General features: G+C 33.3%; 1 protein-coding gene across 3 annotated transcripts in view; it reads right to left on the reverse strand.

Moving 5' to 3' along the window:
* The window catches only part of LOC106875828 (protein sprouty homolog 3), a 174,147-nt gene that overhangs the window by 164,355 nt on the left and 3,216 nt on the right, over positions 1-6,576 (reverse strand). For 2 of the 3 annotated variants that reach the window (XM_052973586.1, XM_052973587.1), the window contains exon 2: positions 1,274-1,359. The gene's annotated coding sequence lies outside the window, so the exon portion shown is untranslated. Of the gene's footprint in view, positions 1-1,273; positions 1,360-5,173; positions 6,388-6,576 lie in introns of those variants that run through there. The other variant, XM_052973588.1, reaches the window with a different exon arrangement.

The following is a 6,576-nucleotide window of genomic DNA, read 5'->3' on the forward strand; positions in this document are numbered from 1 at the left end:
AAAAGAAATGGAAAAACTTTCAAAATACAAAGACCTGGAAATAGAGATAACTCGAATGTGGAATCTAAAAACAGAAACAATTCCTATCATAGTAGGTGCCTTAGGTATAATAAAAAAATATTCAGACAAATACATAACAAAAACACCAGGACTTACAAATATATATAACATACAGAAAATTGCACTACTGGGTACTGCACACATTCTACGCAAAACACTTTCAATACAGTAAACATAAGAGCACCACAGCAAACCACAGCACATACCCAAGGCGCACAGAGCTGCGCTCGGTAGTGAAGTGAAAGCACGTTATAAAAATAAAACTACTGAATAATAATAATAATCATCTTTTCTACTGTAGGCACAAGGCTTGAAATTTGGGGGAAGGGATTAAGTCAATTACATTGACGACAGTGTGTAACTGGTACTTAATCCGCCTCAGAGACTAGCACTTTATTTTACCAAACCTTGGAGGGAGGAAAGACAAAGTTGACCACAACAGGATTTGAACACAGAACAAAGACCCAAATGGTTATTGCAAAGCATTTTCCCAACACACTACCAATTCTGCCAGTACACTGTCAGAAGGGATTAGTTGATTACATTAACCCCAGTATATGACTGATACTTTATTTTATTGTATTGACCCCAGAAGAAAAAGGGGTATAATCATTCAGGTGACCCTTTGTCCAGTAACTGATAGTTAATTATTTTATCAATCCTAGCAGGAACAAAGACAAAATTTGAACTCTGAATTTAAAAGGTCTGTAGGCAAACGGTGCAAGATAAGATATCCAGTGACAACTTGTATATTTATTCTTAATACACAGATTTTGTGATGAATATGTGTTCATAACACAAACAATTCATGAACAAGGATTCTGGGACAGTTAATTTATTATAATTCTGATGTTCTACCAATTCTGTCATCAATCAATAATCTGTAACACAATAATTGGTAATGAAATGTGATCTCTTTAACATGGATGAAATTACACAGGTTGATCTACAAAAACATTCTGAGATAAGTTGACAAATACATGACAATGGATCTCAACGAGAAAGAATCCCATTGACATAAAAGAAGATAGAGATGATGGTAGATGCTTGTTGAATATGAGATGGAACGGAGAATCGACATTTAGCAAATTTGAGCAAAATCCACATCACAGTATTAAAAATGCTTATATTAGGGAAAATGAATTTTCAAGGAAAAGCAATAATAAAAAAACAAAACAATAGAAACAAAACTGAAAAAGAAAAACAATATTACCGTTATGTGAAGGCCATTGTCCAGAGAGATGAAGGAGTTAAGATGCCACAAATCTCTCAGTAATTTCCTGTTTCTATGGTATATTCCTGGAAAAATACAAAAATAAACACATTCAGTCCAGATTTCAAATATTTCTCAATATCAATTCTTTCTACAATAGGTACTAGGTTCATACTCATAAACATATATATATATTTGTGTGTGTGTGTACATATGATACAAACACACACACACAAATATATATATATATGTCTATGTCAAGTTCACTGTACTCTTTTTATAGATTAAACTATATATATATACACACACGCATTTATAAATATATATACACATCATCATCCTTTAACATCCATTTTCCATGCTGGCAAGGGTTGGATGGTTTCACAAGAGTGGTAACGGGTTCCAGTCTGATTTGGTTTGTTTTCTACAGCTGGATGTCCTTTCTAATGTCATTTACACACACACATATATATATATATATATATATATATATATATATATACACAAATACATTTATACATACATATATACATGCACATATCCTCACACATACATACATACATACAAATGTAAACCACCAAAAGACAGGTGGTGTGAGAAGTAACTATATTTATTTAACGATTTGTCATCCTTAAGATTACAGCTGTTTCACAGCCTTCTTCATGTAATAATTTCAGCGTATAATAAATTATTTAATAAGTCTACACGAATATGCATGCTATGCATTATATAATACAATTGTATATTTACAAATCAATGCAGATAAAGAAAGCTAGCTCATCAGATCACTAGATCATGGTTACACCAATGCTTCAACTATCTCTATACACACACACACACAAATATATACATAGGCTATATATATATATATATATATATTTGCTTTTACTTTACTTTTTTGATTCTTTTACTTGTTTCAATCATTTGACTGTGGCCATGCTAGAGTGCCGCCTTTAGTCGAATAAATTGACCCCCAGGACTTATTCTTTGTAAGCCTAGTGCTTATTGCATCAGCCACTTTTCCCAAACCGCTAAATTACGGGGGGCATAAACACACCAACATCAGTTGTCAAATGATGGCAGGGCAACAAACACAGTCACACACACAAATATATACATACACACACACACACACACACACACATATACATACACACACACACACACACATATACATACACACACACACACACACACACATATACACACACACACACATATACATACACACACACACACACACATATACATACACACACACACACACATACATACATACATATATATATATATATATATATATATATATATAATGGGCTTCTTTCAGTTTCTGTTTACCAAATCTACTCACAAGGCTTTGGCAGGCCTGAGAATATAGTAGAAGACACTTTCCAAAGGTGCCATGCAGTGGGACTGAACCCGGAACCATGTGGTTGGGAAGCAAGCTTCAGACCACACAGCCACTCCTGCGCCTATGGCTACTCCTTTCACTTCATCATAGCAAGACTAATAACCTGGTGTAGAACTCAATATACGTATATATATACGCATATACATACACACACATATATATACATACACATGCATATATATATACAAACACGGATGGATAGATAGAGATATGAGTACGGGTGGCAATGGGGAGAGGGTACAATGGAAATGAAATTAAGGTTGGGTTCAAACGAACTTCTCTCTGGTGTGATGTTGTATATGTGTGTGTGCTTGTATATTATATTAAATTATGTCATATTATATTAAATTAATTCGTCGTCTCAACCACAGAACTGCCTTGGTTCCTCCTTCTTAAATAGAAACATTCGACATACCTACACAAGTATGCCCCCACTCTACTCCGACTTTGTTACTTCATAACTGCCATAGAAATGGATATTTTCAACAAATACGCTTGAGATGGTGTAAATTCCAATTATACCTGAATTTGTAATAAAAAAATTTTCCGTGAGTGGGGAGAGGAGTTTCAGAAAATTCACACGAGTCCGCTTTGTTACCCTATAATTTTTAGAAAAATAGGTACGTTTCTTTTATGAAATTTTGTACAAATACCCTTCGGAGTGTGTAGTGTAGATTACGATATTGAATTTAATATAGAACAAAAAAAGTGAACACGCACAATTTTTTTTTAGAAATTTCATATTTCATTTTGTAGTTATATGTGAAGCGTGTGTGTGTGTGTGTGCGCGCTTTCATATTAAATTCCGATATAGTCCTAATCTACACACTCTGAAAATATTTGTTGAAAATTTCACTAAAAAAAATATACATTTATCTTAAAGTTATGAAGAAACAAAACTGACTTTATGAATTTTCCGAAAGCCTTCTCCACACCTACGGGAAAATTTGTTCACAACAATTTCCGATATGATCAGAATCTACCCCTATCTGAAGCGAATTGGTTGAAAATTTCATTCGAAAATATTCATTTTACGGAAACCTATGCAAGAAAGTCGGTGGTGGGGAGCATACATGTGTAGGTTTACCCAAACATTTTACTACTTTATCGCATTATTCAGTGTTTATATGTTAATTTTCAATTAGAATAAGCGTTTCTAATAGAGGCAACAAGGCCCTGGAATTTAGTGGAAGCGGGGTACGTCGATTATATCGACCTCAATATTTGGTACTTATTTTATCGACCCCAAAAGGATGAAAGGCAAAGTGACCTCGGTAGCATTTGAATTAATAATAATAATAATAATAATAATAATAATAATAGCTAAGGTTGATTTATTTCGACATAAGCCCGATTGATTCTCAAGTTATTTTTTCTTTTAATTTCAATCAGTTGTAAAAACACAAAACTCTCAAAATGACACAAGCACCGATATTATTATTGTTGTTGTTTTCTGAGTTCGACTTTCCATCGTTTTGGTTTCGATTAAATAAAAGTCCCAGTCAAATACTGGTGTCGCGACTAACCCATCAGCTCAAAATTGCTGGCTTTGTGTCTAAATTAGAAGCAATTTAAAAGCGGTGAACTGCCAAAATCGTTAGAGCGTCGGAAAAAGTGCTTTCCGTTATTTATTCTGGGCCGTTTACATTCTGAGTTCAAATCTCGCCGAAGTCATCTTTGTTTTTTATCCTACAAAGTCGATTAAGTAAGTACTAATTATGTACTAAGGTCCCTGGTATCGACTAACTTCTCCCTGCGAATTTGTTGGTCTTAAATCCTAAGTAGAAAGCAACAGAAGGTGGCGAGCTGGCAAATTCGTTAAACCATCGGAGCGGGGCCTTGACATTTATTCCGGCTCTTTACATTTTGAGTTCAAATCCCGCCGAGATCAACTTAACTTTCTTTCATTTTTTCGGGGTCGATAAAATTAACAAAATATCAGTCAAGTACTGAGGTCAATGATAGCGAATAACCCTTCCCCCTCAAAATAGCCGGCCTTTTGCCTAAATTATAAACAATTAAGGTTGACTTTGCTTTTCATCCTTTCGGGGGCCGATTAAATAAGTACCAGTTGAGAACTGAAGATCGATATAATCGACTCGTCTATTCCCCTCCTCCAAACTTTCAGGCCTTGTGCCTACAGCAGAATTTATTACTATTATTATTAACAAACAAATACAGACGAGTTAATTTATATTGAACTAAAGTTATTTTCTTAGTAGAACTAAATACACTTATAATACAAAACAAATTAAATGTAATTGTGTGAATCTTCTAAAAGAGGACTGTTACAGAAATAAGTAGGTAGATGACGGTTTTCTATTCTTTTTAATAAAGAAAGCAACAGTTATTATAAAACATTAATCAATTAAAACTTACTAATTAATCTAGCACGATGACTGTTATTTCAAAAAGAATATATATATAAATATATATACATATATATATTATATACTGAAAAGTAGGAAAACCAATAATGAAAAACACACCGTGCTTGCTGTTTAGGCTTATTTTTTCCTTCCTGTATAAGCAACCAAAGAAGCGAAACATTTTCTATATGAATGACATTCCTACCAGATGAAACTTGACGCATGTGGATTTTTTTTTTTTTTTTTCAGTAACTGCCTTAAATCTATATGCAGAACATAAAACAAATATGTAACACACACAGATATTTTAAATCTTCTTCAATTGTCAATATTAATTTCCCGCTAAGATTTTTTTTCCCCCTTTTCTTTTTCCAGATTATATCAGATAACTATTAATTGTTGACACATAAAATCACGTTATATCTATTACAGGCAACTATAATATATATATATATATATATATATATATATATATATATATATGTGTGTGTGTGTGTGTGTGTGTTACATATGCACGTGTGTGTGTGTGTGTGTTAGTGTGTGGGTGTATGTATGAATAAATACCTGAAAACTTAACGTGAAAAGTAAGCAGAGCCAACAGGGTAGATTTAGGTTAGCAGTGAAAACAGTCATAATTGCATCTAGCGTGATTATCTGAATGAGTGTGTGTTGGTGTGTGGTGTGTGCGTGCGCGCGAACGTGTGTATGCGTTTGTATATATATATATACATGCGTGTGTATGTGTGTGTGTTTGTAATTATCTGCTATTCATGTTTCTTGTGTGAAATCGTTTATTATATTTTTCTTTATACATTTTTTTAAACAGTCTTTACCCACGAAAAGAAAGAAGTTCAGTGAAAATGTAAATTATATTCAGGTTCTCTTAGATTATTATTATTATTTTGCTTTTTGTTTTTTCGGAGGAGTCAGTTAGGCAACTATAACTTTTTTCCTTTGAGCGTCAAAGTAATAATATTAACTGTGAACGTCCCTTAGAGTTTTGTAATTTTTTTTGTATTTGATTTTGCCTTTTGTTATTGATTTGCTCTACCTATCATATATGCTGGTATGTAAAAGGAACTAAGGGAGGGAAAAATATATAACGTACGGATCCCTGAACACTAGGAGCACTTATCTAATAGGCGATCGCATACACGTACACAGATAGACTGATAACACACACACTTAAAAGTATATTTTAGGCACACCTATGCAAATAGCACTGGTGTACTTACATTACATACATTACAGGTTTGTGCCGCTTACACCGATGCAAATACACACACGCACACAAATATATACAGACCCATTTAAATAACGAGTCTACTTGAAATATAAGTATATCGTGAATAAAGGCTACTACACCTGGACACGTTGATTTCTGATTTGAATCTAGGAAAAAAAAAACAGCAAAGACCTGCACTGATTCACATGTACAAATAGTGTTTAACACTATTACATTAGAGGGTAGGGAGAGATTGGTATATTATAATAAATACCTTTTATTTATATTTATATATATA

This window comes from Octopus bimaculoides, chromosome 16 (genome assembly GCF_001194135.2).
Source record: "Octopus bimaculoides isolate UCB-OBI-ISO-001 chromosome 16, ASM119413v2, whole genome shotgun sequence".
In the NCBI taxonomy this organism is placed as follows: Eukaryota; Metazoa; Mollusca; class Cephalopoda; order Octopoda; family Octopodidae; genus Octopus; species Octopus bimaculoides.